The 14,719-nt window shown below is 40.8% G+C and overlaps 1 protein-coding gene across 1 annotated transcript in view; it reads right to left on the bottom strand.

The window, feature by feature from the left end:
- The window catches only part of LOC116277371 (ankyrin repeat domain-containing protein 26-like), a 52,203-nt gene extending 40,090 nt beyond the window's left edge, over positions 1–12,113 (bottom strand). Inside the window, exon 1 of the mRNA XM_072949419.1 lies at positions 12,075–12,113. The gene's annotated coding sequence lies outside the window, so the exon portion shown is untranslated. The remainder of the gene's footprint in view (positions 1–12,074) is intronic.
- Between the last annotated feature and the right edge of the window lie 2,606 nt (positions 12,114–14,719).

The following is a 14,719-nucleotide window of genomic DNA, read 5'->3' as shown; positions in this document are numbered from 1 at the left end:
ATTGACTGAACACCAGAAAAGTGGTATTTATCTATTGTAAATGAAGGCCACAAAATATGTACGCTTGCTTTACTATTTACGAATACGAGGCCCTTAAAGGAGTTCTGTAATATGTCTGATAAGGAGTCAGTTGCTAATCTCTTGGTTTGCTGCACAGAATGAATTGTTTTGCTCGTTGCTTTTAAGATTTTCTCCTTGTCTTTTTAACTGTCTGTGCTGTCTAGTTGTGAATCTCTTATGTTTGTTCTCTGTAATGTTTGTTGAACTTAGGTGTGCAGATGAATGTTTTCTTTGAATTTTAAAAAGTTTTCAGGCATTTTGCCGTCTAAATTTTTTTGTATGTTTCTCTCTTCTGGTCTGCCAGTTTTGTGCGTGTTGCCACGCGTACTGGTGTACCACAGTTCTATGAGAAACTATCTTAATTTTTCACTGTCTGTCAGATTGGAGAATCGCTTTTGCCCTGTTTTCAACTTTACTAATTGTTCCTTCTGCCACCTCTAGTGTGTTGTTGAGCCCCAACAGTGAGTTTTAGTTATTGAATGTTTCAATTTTAAAATCTTCATTTCTTTTCCCTTAATGTAAGTTTTATCTCTTGCTGTTATCATTGATTTCTTGAATCAGTGTCATCATACTTTCCTTTAAATCTTAAACATAGTTTTCTTTGAATATATTTATAATACTTTGTAATATACTAGTACTATAGTACTTGTATTCTGAGAACATATTTATAACAGAAGCTTTTTCTTCTAAATCCAATAGCTGAGCTCCCTCAAGACAGCTTCTCAAAAACAAATGTTTACTAAAAGTGATTATTAAAAAAAGATGACTAAATGAGCATAAAGTTATCAATGTGAAGGATTGAGATACAGAAGTAGTGTGTTTGTGGAAAACTTTCTTTTTGATACCAGTTTAGGAATATTCTCAGCACATTTTGTGTATTCACTCTTGTGTGTGTGTGTGCCATTAAGAGAAAGAATTAGTGGAAATAGAAAATAATCTCCTGTAATCTTCAATCTTCTTCACAAAACTGTTCCTATGACATCCTTTACTCTTTTGCTAATAATGCTATGTTCAAATACGATACTAATTTATATATATCCACAGTTTCAGATACCTTAGTTTGGATCAAGCAAATAAGAAAAAAAGATACGAACTGAAAATAAGAGACAAGCTGGAAAAGTATAAAGTGTATAATGTGTAGATATATGAAATCTTTATCTATTACAAATAATTAAGTATAAGCATGTTTTTTTAATTTACTTTATGTGACACCATCTGCATAATTCAGCAAGTCATCACTTTTCCACAGCACTTTATTACATGTCAATGAGAAGCTTTGCATTGTATCCTCTAGGCCAATGTATACCTTCAAGCACAAAAATTACAAAGTCTATTCTTAGAATCATTTCTCCCCACCAAGGCCAAAGCTTTCATTTGTACCTCAGTGCATCTATTCTTTAGGATAAGTACTCTTCTATGAATTTATTCATCAATTAACTTCTGATGGGTTAGCCCTATAATTTTTTCCCACTGAATCCAAGCAATAAATACATTCAAATTAAAACATTCTACCACTTAAGTCTTACTATATTTTAATATTTAACAATGTTTCTTTAACCTCAATTTATAGGTTAATACTATTACTGTGTATTATCTGAATTTAAAACTGAACATTTTTGATGTATCCTTTACCAATATCTGTAAACTGAGCTACAAGTGTAGGGAGGGTGGGATAAGTTTATGAGCACTGTAGAACTCAATGGCTATGAGTAGTTAGTATGTTTGTATATTTAACTTGAAAAACAACCTTAGTTCTCCTATTAACATTCTGCATAATTCTTTCCAAGATTTATTTTCATCAACGTGTGTGTGTGTGTGTGTGTGTGAGTATGTATACATATATGTGTATGTGTACATCTGCTTATGCTTATAGACAGAGATTTATACTCATGGATCTAAGAATAAGCAGGCTTATATATAGGCCTGTACTTCTGAATTTCATCTGACTTGTGTCATTAACATTTCACTGACCACTAACTACTAACCAAAATTTGATTCTTAGTATGTGTTTCATATACGCAACACTTAAGTCAAACATTTCTATATTATTGACTATTAGTTTAAATAACACTCTGAAGAACATCTCTGAAAACAAACCTGAGCTTGCACGTCTTGATTATTTCTAGCATTACTTCTAGGGAAACGTCTTGACTGGGTGGTTGAAATGAATTGTTTGTGAGCTAAATAAAGGCTTAAGCTAGAATTATTAAAAATAAATTCTAATACATAATTCAAATTTGGTCAGGTAATATTTTATACTACCAGAAAAATATTATGTAAGGATTTTTATCCTCTCCTGATTTTCCAAGATGTTTGGTTTTTACATAATAAAGTGTAAAGACTAAAGCAATATATTTTTTAGATAAAAATAAAAACAGTACAACTCCACACTCTTTACACTTGTACTAACTCTCGCTTTCTCAGATTAATTCTGTATTCTCAATAAAAGTATGATCATAAGAGATAACAAGTAAAAAATTAAATCTCAGATTATTAATATTGCTTTTCAAAAAGGCATTTAAAACTGTCTGCTGTTTGCATTTATATTAGGAAACATCCTTTTCAAATGTCAGTGAGCATACTCTCCAAATGCATTTACTTAAGCATTCTTATTAATAGTCCTGGTATTATTTTAATAAGAAATATCTAATCAAGATATTTTATATTTAATCTAAATATTGTAGATAAATCACAATATATTAATCATTTACATGCAATCAGAACATTAGAATTTTTAAAGCTACATAACTGTTGATTTATTGAGATACATCAGCCACCAAAAGTAGCAAGTAATGAGAACAAATAATTTATGCTGGGTAAATTCTAATCATATTTCTTTAAAAAATTGTGTAGGAAAATGAACATGTACAACTATGATGAACTAATTCCTTCAACTAGAACAGTCCTGGATGTACTTAAAATATTGAGATTTCATTTAAAATAATATTTATAGTCTTTCTTCCAAAAAATACATTTTAACTATTTTGGTCTCATTGCCAAGGGGATCGAAAATGAACTCATAAAATGAGATTATTGTAATGATTTTATTTTCCTATTAAAATGGCAAGACACAGATTGAGTTGAACAGATACCATGAGAGAGTATATTCTTTTTGACTATAAAAACTATTTTTGAGGTCTTTTTTCTTGGTAGTGGGATGTCACTTTGCAGGAGCAATATTTAACTACAGATGTATATAGATACAGATACAAATACAGATATACATATGTGTATTCTATTTGCAGAGAATTATCATTAAAAGGTATTTATGGTAAGTATCTGTACCATTTATGAAATGAAAAAGTGATTTAAAAACAGCAAAGTTGACTGAAGGGAAATTATCTTGCAATTTATGACAGCATCTAATTTAAATCCCTACTTTCTGACTTACATCAACATTGTGACTTTTAATTAAATTGACACTAAATAATAAATTCTTCAGCATAGTGAGATAAGTGGATTCAAACTTTATTTCCTAGAAAGTATACATTATTCACTTGAATATATCTGTGAAAAAATTTTTAATGTGATTATTTGGAAACAAAACCAAAGTGCGTATGACTCATCAAAACATGTCAATTTTTAAAATCGTAATTACCACATGAAATGGTTAAGGGTAGAATTTAAATACATGGATTCTATTTTTCTCACTTTTAAAACATTCTCTGATTTAGAAGATGAGGTAAAAGGAAAAAGAATTTTGTGAAAAAAATTACAGTGCATACACGTATTGAAAGGTAGTATGTGTAATGAAGCTGCGATATATCTTCTTCAACGGGAACACGAGAGGAAAGGAGAAAGGAGGAGACGGGCATTGGGTACAAGACGACGCGACGGCGACGGGAGAGCGAACTCCGGGAGCAAGGGCGGGGAGGGGGGGCGTGTGCGGGGGCGAACCGAGGGGTGACCGGGACTTCGGGCTAAAACTCGGTGGTTCCCATCGCCCCTTCCCGCGGCCGAGCCTTGAGAGCCACGGTGAGCTCGGGCGTCTCCAGAGCCGCCGCCCCTACCGTCTATCCAGGCCCCGCCCCCTCGGGCGGCATCCCGGAGCGGCCGCCCGGCCCCGCGCCCTCCCCGCGGCATCCCGGAGCGGCCGCCCGGCCCCGCGCCCTCCCCGCGGCATCCCGGAGCGGCCGCCCGGCTCCGCGCCCTCCCCGCGGCTCTGCGGGAGTCGCCCGGCCCCGCGCCCTCCCCGCGGCTCTGCGGGAGCCGCCCGGCCCCGCGCCCTCCCCGCGGCTTCCCGGAGCGGCCGCCCGGCCCCGCGCCCTCCCCGCGGCTTCCCGGAGCGGCTTCCCGGCCCCGCGCCCTCCCGCGGCTTCCCGCAGCGGCCGCCTAGGCGAGCCGGTGGAAGGCATCCTCCAGGTGGGCAACTATCTGAGTGAACTCTCAGCCTGCTGACCCCAGGGTGGGCAGAGCGAGTATCTCTTCCAAAGGCTCATCCTCAGCAGGACTGGAGCCTCGGGAGCTCCGGGGCCTTTGAGGGGCTCCTCTGCGTTTCCCGGGTGTCAGGGCTTCTGCTTGAGCCTTTCTGCCTGCAGCCACCAGGCAGCTTGTAACCACCCTGGAGCCCCGCCTGAGCCGCGGCCCAAATGGAAACAATAAAGCTTCTGCAGCAAAGTTAAAGAAAGCAAAATAAACAAAAAGGCTTTAGAAAAGGCCCGTTTATCTTTCAAAAAAAAGTTTTATTCTCCCCTAGAATTCCCACATCCCCCCATTCCCTTCCCCTATTAAGGTGGTATATAAGCTCTCAAATCTCACCCCTTCTGGGGAGGTACTTTTCTTTTTTTCCTATGAAACTCCTTGTGTATGCAATATTAAAAATGATAAAATTGTGAATCTATTCTCCTGTTAATTTGCTTTGTTGCTTATTTCATAGTCAGCTTTTGAACTGAAGTGTAGCAGGATGTGCCACTCCCAGATGTATGATTTGGGCATAAGAATTCTTTTGAGCTGAGGATAAAAGAAGAGCTCCCACCTTCCCCTATTTGCTTAAAAGCAGGACATACATTTTAACAGCCATTCCTTCTCCCATTTCTACCAAAAAGGACAAAAGTTAATCACACCATTAGACACCCCATTTTCCCATAAGGGGAAAAAGATTTTTCCTCTATCTTCCTGGGCTCTACAGGGGAGGACAAATAATTTTCTTTCTACCCTTCTGAGTTTTGGAACCAGAAGAATCTGCATAAGAAACTTAACTAAACAACCTTTATTTCAACCCCTGGAGGCCTGAACCTTCTTTCTGCTGTCCTGTCATTTCTCCACAAATTTACCCTTTGTTGAAGATGCTGTAAAAGCTGGAATTCTAAATTGTCTCTTTGAATTACTCATTTTCCTTGGGTATCTCCCATATATACATGAGGTGTACATGTTAATAAACTTCTGCTTGTTTTTCTCTTGGAAACCTGTCTTTATTACAGTGGTCTCAGCCAAAAACTGACTTGTGAAATTTGGCAGGCATGCCTTGTTATAGTATTCTATAGTATTCCTATCTGGGTTTCTTGAAATCCTGCTCTTGTCTGCTTTCAAAACATAAAAAGACAGCTAAAATAATGCTTCCTAAGCAAAATCTTTCAAAGACTTATGTGTGATACTCTTATGAATACTCAGGCAAGAGACATCTCTTGTGAAATGAAATTAGGAAAACAACTCCATACAATAGTATCAAAAGGAATAGTACTTAGGAATAAATTTAACAAAGTGAGGGCAAAACGTATACCCTAAACTTAGATTCTGATAAATTTCTGAAAGACATTAAAGATCTAAATAAGTGGAAAGCATGTTGAGAAAATTCAACATTGTTAAGATGGCAATATTTACTTTAAACTCTGTCAAAATCTGAAAGGCCTTTTTTGAAGAAATGAATAACTGACCCCCAAATCTGTCTGGAATTTAAAAGGACACAGAAGAACCAAAGCAGATTTGGAAGAAGAACAAAGTAAGAAGATTCATATTCCTCATTTTCTGAACTTCCTACAAAGCAACAGTAATCAAGACAGTGTGGGGCTGGCATAAAGATAGATACGTAGATCACCGAAATAGAAATAAACCCATGCATCTAAGGTTAACTGATTTTGAGACGATTACAAGACAATTCAGTCAGAGGAGGGTCTATTCAAAAATGGCACTGGGACAAGTGGGTGGCCACATGCAAACCAATGAGGTTAGATCCTTAGCTAACATCATATGCAAAGTTAATATGAAATAGATCCAAAATCTAAATGTAAGTGTTAAAATTATAGAACTATTAGAAGAAAACATAGGGATGTACCTTCACGACGTCGGATTTGACAGTTGATTCTTAGATATGACACCAAACACACAAGCAACAAGAGCAAATAATAAGTAAATTGAACTCCATCAAAATTCAGACTTTTTATGCGCCACAGAATGTAGTTAATAAAGCGAAAAGACAAATCCCAGAATGGGATAAAATATTAGCAAATCGAGTATGTCATAACGGACTTTTATCTAGAATGTGTAATGAAATCTTGTAACTCAAAAAAGACAAATAAACCAATAAAAATGATATTCCATTTATTCAAAGAAGATATACAAATGACCAATAAGTACAAGAAAAGGTACTTGGCATACTTATATAACAGGAAACACAAATTAAAACCATAATAAGATACTATTTCACACCTATGATGATAATTATAATCCGAAAGTCAGGTCACAAGTGTTGACAAGCATATGGAGAAATTGGAACCCTCTTATACTGCTGCTGAGAATGTAAAATGGTGCAGCCACTTTGGAAAACTCTTTGGCAGTTTTTAAAGTTGTTGAACATAGAGTTACCATATGACCGAGCAATTCCACTAGACGCATATGCAAAAGAGATGAAACCATATGCCCACACAAAAATTTGTACATGAATGTTTATAGTAGCATAATAGCCAGAATTTGGAAACACCCCAAATGTCCATCAACCGATAAATGGATTTTAAAATGTGGTATAGTCATATAATGGAATACTATACAGCAATAAACAGGAGTGAAATGTGAAGTTTGACATGTTACAACACAGATGAACCTCGAAATCACTCTGCTAAGTGAAAGATAGTCACAGTACATCACATATAATGTGATTCTACTGTACATGAAATGTCCAAAATAGGCAAATTGATAGAGACAAAAAGTAGATTAGCCATTGTTTAGTGCTGGGCTGGATGGAGTGAAAGGGAATCAGGCAAGTTATTTAATCTGAAAGTTATTTAATCTGAGAAATGGGTGTAATAAAAATACCCATGTCATAGGTTTATTAAAGAGATTAAGTGAGATATGAAATAAGTTCATGTTAGATTTCATACTCTCATAATTATTACTGTTATTAGCTGACAACCCAGTGTTATCAACCTACTTACTACAAGTTCATTTCTCGTATGCATTGCTCCTGAAACAGATGTGGTACAAACAGGTCCCAGATTCAAAGAACTGCTGAATTTCGTGGTGCAGAACACAAGCACATGAGAGTAGGTGAGGAAAGACAACAAGAGCTGGAATAAATAAGAAAGGTTGTCTAATGCGTGTGAGAAGACCCAAGCTGGAGGAGGAGAAAGTGAATCTCAGGACAGAATGGCAAACTGAGAGGTAGGGATGCAAAGGAAGATATCACTAGTGGACTAGTGAAGACATTGGGCAGGATGAAGATGCTGGAAAGAACATCTTTGAACAGGTAGGACTGAGCTCTGCTACACATGATAGGCTAAGATGTTTAGATACGCGGGGTATTAGTGGAATTTTTATTTTAACTTTGTAAATTGTGGTTTTCTTAGAGAAATAGGATTAGTTACATATTGCCACCATTGGGTAACAGTTCTTATATTTGAGAGTTGTGTCAAATAACCACTTAGCCAAGTAGTGGTAATGCTTAGCTCTGTCCCCAGTGGGCTTTCAACCAAGAAGCAAAATGCCCACCTTAGAAAGAAGGGTCAAAGGAAAACTGCACCAGATGAACAGCTAAGGAAGACCTGACTCAGGACTTTTGCAACAGAGATTCAAGCTATTGCAGTAGAAGAGAGAAACTGAATTCCGCTCTTCCAGAACAAAAGGTGAGAGGGTTTTTAAGTGCTATGGTGAACTAGCGGGAAAGCGCTGAGGGCTGCTGGTGGGGAGCTGGCCTGGGTGACCAGGCTGCTGCGGTTACTAAGTCCCTCTTGCTGCAGTTAGGTCCCAGCTCTCCCAGAGACCAGGGGCTCCCTTCCTTAATGGTTATATTTCAGAGGGCCAGTCCCAGGGCCCTGAGAAAGACACTCCAGGATTATAGAAGATTTGCATCTCAAAAGAGCAGAGAAAGAATGTGCAATTCCAAATTTTCTGAAGCATATGCTCTAAGAAATAAGAGGTCAAGGGCCTGTAGTCAGGATAAATCTTTCTAAAGGTTAGTCCAGCTGAGGGGAACATTAAGGCTCATCTTGGTCAAAGGACACATATTTTAGAAATTCTGTCATGTGGAAACAGCCCTTGAATGCTGGTAACGCTTTGGAAATATATATGCATTTATGCAATGAATAATGTTCTGGGTACAATTATATGCATTATAAACCAAAGGGAGATTGTTCCTTCATTTTGTTTTCCTTTGGATCTCAAGGCCTTATTACCATCTTTTCCCTGTCAAAAAAGAACTATGCCTTGAGGCTTTCCTTCTTCAGGCAATATTTTAATGTAGAATTGAGCTTTATGAGCTGTGACAAGTCCCATTTAATTTCCATCTTCACTTAAGAAACTAAGTGGACTTTGAGGCTGCCTTTGTGCTGGCGATTAGGGCAAGTGAATGTGAATCTCAGTGTGTTTAAGTGGTAGCACATGTGTTACTTTCTGTCTCAAATTCATCTTTATTCAAATGCAATATCCCACAACAGAGCATACTGAAAATCCAGAGCCTTGTGGATGACCCAGACAATCACAGCAGTAGCAGCTAAACTTCGTATTCCTATGGTGCTCTATAATTTTTAATCACTTCCTCATACATAACCTTATTTTGTCTTCCCAGCAAGCACTGCGGTAGGGTTTACTGCAGGCTTTTACAGTTGCCGTCCTGGAAATGGCGAGACTTGACTTGGAGGCTTTGGGCTCCTAGCTTAATATCTAGTTAGACACCGAATACTTTTTTCAGATCTTGGTACTTAATTAGCATGAACTTCAAAATCATTATGCTCTTCTCTTTTTAAGTGTTCCCTTACTTAAACCATTTTCATCTACATAAATCCACATGCAGACCCGAATGAGTTCCAGAGCCACTGCAGGGGGACCCCAACGCCAGCTGTTTCCCAGGGTGACAGGGAACCAGATCACTGTTATCAAGTCCAAACTTGTTCTGCTCACTGCAGGACAGGCCAATAAATCAGGAGATGAAGTATTGGGGCAAGGAACAGTGACTTTATTAGGAGAGTCTGCAGACTGAGAAGGTGGCAGACTAACGTCTTGGAGAACTACCCTCCTCAACTCAGGCTTCAGGCTCCTTTTCTACTAAAAAGGAGAGGGAGTGTGCTTGGTTGCCACAAACTTCTTGCTGCAGGAATTCTTTGTTTTTGGAATCCTTTGCAGCTGTCCCTGTGGGTCAGGTTATGGTGCCCCTGTAAAACCTCCAACAAAACAAAGGTTATTCCCTATTCTGCAACTTGTTATCTTTACAGGAGTGCAGAAGTGTTCATATCCTTAAAGGTCAGAGCCCTGAGAATAGGCTGCCCTGTATACTTCAGGCTAAAGGCAACATTGTTTTACAAAAGCTGCAGAGCTAGTGAGACTAAGCCTAGAAAACAGGGCACAGGGTTAAAGGAAAAGGAACATATACAATACGAAGTCAGATTTGCTCTTTTCTATTACAACTCCAGGCTGGTGCAGGTTTGCGGACAAGGATGCTCATCTGAAGTCAGGATGCTGACCTCCAGTCCATGCCTCACATTTTAAGATCCACTCCCCTCACATTCAATGGTTTTCTCTGAAAGAAAACTTTGAGAAGGTGTTAGAAATTTTAGTTGGCTTTTAGAGATAAGGATGTGATCTGCTGTCCAGCAGAATACTTAAAGAGGAAGCCCTGTCTGCTGTATTCACCACCAGATCTCCAGGATCTAATATATTTCCTGAATGTAGTAGATGCTCAGTGAACATCTGCTGAAATTGAAATAAAGAACAAATCTGACTTTATATTGGATCTGTTCCTTTAATTTTAACCACTGTGCCTTGCTTTCTAGGCTTAGCCTTGCCAGCTCTGCACCTTTTGGGAAACAACGTTGCCTTTAGCCTGAGATAGACAGGAGAGCCTGTTCTCCGGGCTCTGACCTTTAAGGATGTCAACACTTCTGCACTAAGGTGGAGATGGCAAGTTGCAAAATAGAGAAAAACCTTTGTTTTGTTGGGGGTTTTACAGGGACACCATGGCCTGAGCCACATGGAGGGCTGCAAGAATAAAGCATTCCTACAGCAAGAAGTTTGCAACAATGAACCCCACTACCTCCTTTTTTTTTTTTTTTCTGTATAAAAGGAGCCTGTATTCTGTCTGGAGCAGGATGGTTACTCCAAGATACTAGTCTGCCATCTTCTCGGTGTTTCGGCTTTCCAAATAAAGTCACTATTCCTTGCCCCAACATCTCATCTCCTGATTTATTGACCTGTCATGCAGTAACAAAATTACTCAGTTTTGGGAAAAGACCTAGTAAGGAACACTGTGTCTTGTAATGTCTTAGGGAGAACTGGTCACAGAGCTCTTTGTGGGACTTACATTAAAATTAGTGAATGATCTGGAAACCAATGAAAATCATGACTCAAGGAAATCAATCCAGTAGTCTACTCAGAGATCAGCATTTATATTTATCATTTGAAAGTGAATGTTTTATTTCCCCTTGTCTTCTACTGTGCAGTTTTTAGTTAAGGTTACACTGCTCCCTTGTTGTTGTGGAAATTAATTTGTTAATTACCATTAATTCATTCTCCATTTCAAAAGTAAAAACAATAAAAAAATAAGTCAATGGTCAATAAGCTTTCAAAAACTGGTGGCCTCTCCACTGATTACCCTTTGAGTTCAAGCGCATGTTTCTGTTGCAAATCTGATTGTATCTTGGGATCGGGTGAGCCATCACCACAACCGGAAAAGCTTGCTTTTGCTACTAAACACAGACTTTAAAATTAAGAAAAACACCTAAGCAGTTTAGATATAATTTTCAGTTTCTAGGGTTTGCTGGTCCTTTCCGCCAAGCTGATTTCGAAATGTGGGGAGTTGAGTATCAGTAAAAACACAAACTACAAACTTTACACTTTCAACAAGCAGGCCCCACCTGGTTCCTCTAAATGGCACAGACTTTATGGCAGATTTCTGAAAAGACTTGTTCAGGTTCTAATATAAATTAACAAATACACAATTTTGAAACACCCGCTATACAAAAAAGTATGCCTCTACTTTGTATGGTTCTACTTTCTGGGACACAGAAGCCCATCCCCTTCAGAGAGGCTATGTCCCTCCCCTCCTCCCACATCCCAGATGGCAGCGCGCATGGATTCCCCACTGGAGCATCGGGCAGGAGACACCACTACAGGCGGACTCAGGCCTGTAGTGGAGGAGAAAGGGTGACAGGGAGGGCCAGAGTGGGGAGGATTACACTTCTGACAACTTCCCAACTCTCCCCCTCCGTGAGAGGGGCTCTGCAGGAGGCACCCACTCTAGAAAAGCCAGGGACTGAGAGGCCACTGTGTCCATGTCCCTCCCTCCTGGAACACTGCCCACCAGAAGAGAACTGTCAGCTCGAGCAGGAAGGGGCGGCCCTTCTTCAAGATGGGGACCCGGCCGCAGTGCTTTCAGACCGACCCCAGTGTTGTCTGCAGAGGAGGCAACACACCTGCGAGTGCACACTTGGGGCTGTGTGCATCCCAGAACCGAGCGCCAGACACAGCACACTGACAGCACAGCAGCCTGTGCAGAACGCAGAGCCCCCCGGACTGGGCACTCTGTGCCCACATCAGGACAGAGCTTGGTCCTGCTCCCACTTGGGGATGCCATCTGTCCCTGTCCCTCTTACCTCACTGTCCTTGCTGATCCTCCAGGCCACGATGAGCTGGATCACGCCCCGCGTGTTCCCTTCAGTGGACATGGGCCTGAGGAGGGTCTCCATGGCAACCTGGTTGTTCTTGCCCGGCAGGGACTCCCCGTTCACCATCATCAGCTGATCATTCACCTGCAGCCTCCATCCTGGGAAGAAGACAGGAGACAATCAGTGCTGTGAAAGAGTCTGTAATAAAAGAAGTTGCTTTCTTTAATTAAAAAAATTTTTAAAAAGGAAAAAAAGGGGGGATGGCTTTAATATGAATGGATTATGCCCAATTGAACAGCAGCATGCTGCTGTGTAAGTGGCCCCTGTGTCTACTTCAGTCATTCACACGTTTGTAAATAAGTCATTATCATACTCTGTTTACCAGAACAGCAGACTGATTCACAGGACACAAAGTGATTACTTTCCTCCTTCCAGAGACACCCAGAGAGGGTATTTACAACCCAAGATGTGCGAAAGCTCCAGGCTATTAGCCAGCTGGGGAGGAGAGCCCCCTTCACAGCCAGCCAGGAAATTTTCCCCAGGCTGGGAAACAGGCTGCATGACCCCCAGGAAGGAGGGGGAGGGAAGAGATGAACCTTTCCTGTGGGCAGCTCTGTGCCTGGACCTGTGCTAAGTCTGCACAGACAATCTCCATTGCCCCAGAATGACCAAGGGCTGTGAGTTTTGTGAGACACAAACACACACTATAGATAAGACAGATGAACAAGGTCTTACTGTATAGCAGGGGCAACTATATTCAATACCTTGTAATAACAGAATGGAAAAGAATATGGAAGAGAGTATGTATGTATGTATGTGTATGACTGAATCACCACGCTGCACACCAGAAAGTAACACAACATGGTAAATCAGCTAGACTTCAATTTTTAAAAAATAGTTTTAAAAATGGTAAGCTGAAGGCCTGAGTGCCACGCCCACATGAGAGAGTGCTGTGATGTCCCTGGTTGTTCGATTGTGGAAAACACGTAAGTGTTGGGGCTGTCAGAACACGCTGCCACAAAACACACCATGTTGGCATTGGGGTTATTTTGAGTGGAAGGTAACTGAGACCTGGCAATCACAAGAGGAAGCCTCTGCTCCCCCTTGGAGCCCGCCTCGTGGAGGTGTCCCCTCCACTCTCCCAGAGCTGGGGGAAGAGTAACCCTCACCAGCAAAGATGGAGATGGCACTGAGACGCATCCAGGCAAACAAGCCTTACATGGAAACCTTCTCTGCCACCCGTTTCCCTCATGTACCTGCCATCCCACAGTGCGTGCCCTGGAAGCCCAAACCTCCCTTCTTTGTCTGATCACCACTCCACCCTGCATCATCATTTGCGAAATTGGTCCAGAAGCTTCTGAGGCTAAGCGCTTCTTTAGGGTTTCACTGCTTCTTTATGGCGCCCCCATACCCATAAAATTGGAAATATTAACATAGATAAAATTAGTGAATTTTCCCTCCCATGAATCTGTCTTTTGTCAGTTTAATTCACAGGCCACAGATACCACATCTAAGAGGGTAGAGGCCAGGTTTCTTCCCTACAGCTTATGTGTTTTCAACACTGGGTTGTAACTAAACATCTTGGTTCATGAGTACTCGATAAAGTTGATACCTGCTTACTTTAGATGCTGTTCCTCTGTTAATAATGGACTTGATGAAGATCCCCAGGTCTGTGTGATTCTCTTTAGGCTGCTTTCCTTTGACACTGATGCCCAGACCAGCAGATCCTGAGTCACTGATCCAAACTTTGAAGGTGAGAAACTTCTGGTGTTATTGGGTGAGAGAGAAGGATCCTCGTCCTCTGCTTTCTACTGGGAGACAAAGTGGCACATGTTATGCTCCAGTTACTTCCTTCTGCTACCTTCCAAGGACCACAAGTGAGTAGTTCTTTGGTCATAACAGGCACAGCACTTCCACCAAAGTTCCACCACAAGACCCCCAGGACCAGGCACATCAGCACCACGTCCAGATCATTCCTGGGACCAGCTGCTAAGTCTTTCATGTGGCACTTGCTTCAACTGAAACAATTAGGTCTAAACCAGATTCTGAGAAATATGACGGGAAATACAGCAGGAGGACAAAAGACATGTGGGCGCCTCCAATTCTGGTTTGTTTCTTTTCTTGTCTGTTTACATATTCTTAAACCACAAGAGAAAAACAGTGAAGGCACGAATCAAAATAAGTAAACATAGCTCATTTGTCCCTTTTTTTCCACTAGGAATGTTCAATGTTGGTAACACTTGAACGTTCACTAATGGTGTCCTTTATTCACAGTAACAAACCCTGACAACACAAAGTCAGCAGAAAAAAAAGATACTCATTTTCAGAGAGCCACCGGGGAGTTTTAACCTCCAACATCTGGGAGACAAAGGGGAGCTAGGCAGCGCCAGTGGGAGTTTCCCACAGGGCCGTGCGGCACTTTAGTACAGCGGGCGGGTGTGACCCCAGCAAAGCTGCTGAGTCGAACAGTTGTCCACGCCAGCTTCCCCGTCCAAACTGTGGCCACCAAGTGTGACTGGAGACCGTTTCAGACATCACACTGCGGAGATACACAAAGTTGTACCTTTCTTCCCTAAAACAGCATGGGAGAAATGAACACATCAAGTATAACCTGATGAAATGCATTGAGATGA

Source organism: Vicugna pacos, chromosome 25 (assembly GCF_048564905.1).
Source record: "Vicugna pacos chromosome 25, VicPac4, whole genome shotgun sequence".
NCBI classification, from domain to species: domain Eukaryota; kingdom Metazoa; phylum Chordata; class Mammalia; order Artiodactyla; family Camelidae; genus Vicugna; species Vicugna pacos.
This window is presented reverse-complemented; position numbering and strand designations above follow the sequence as displayed.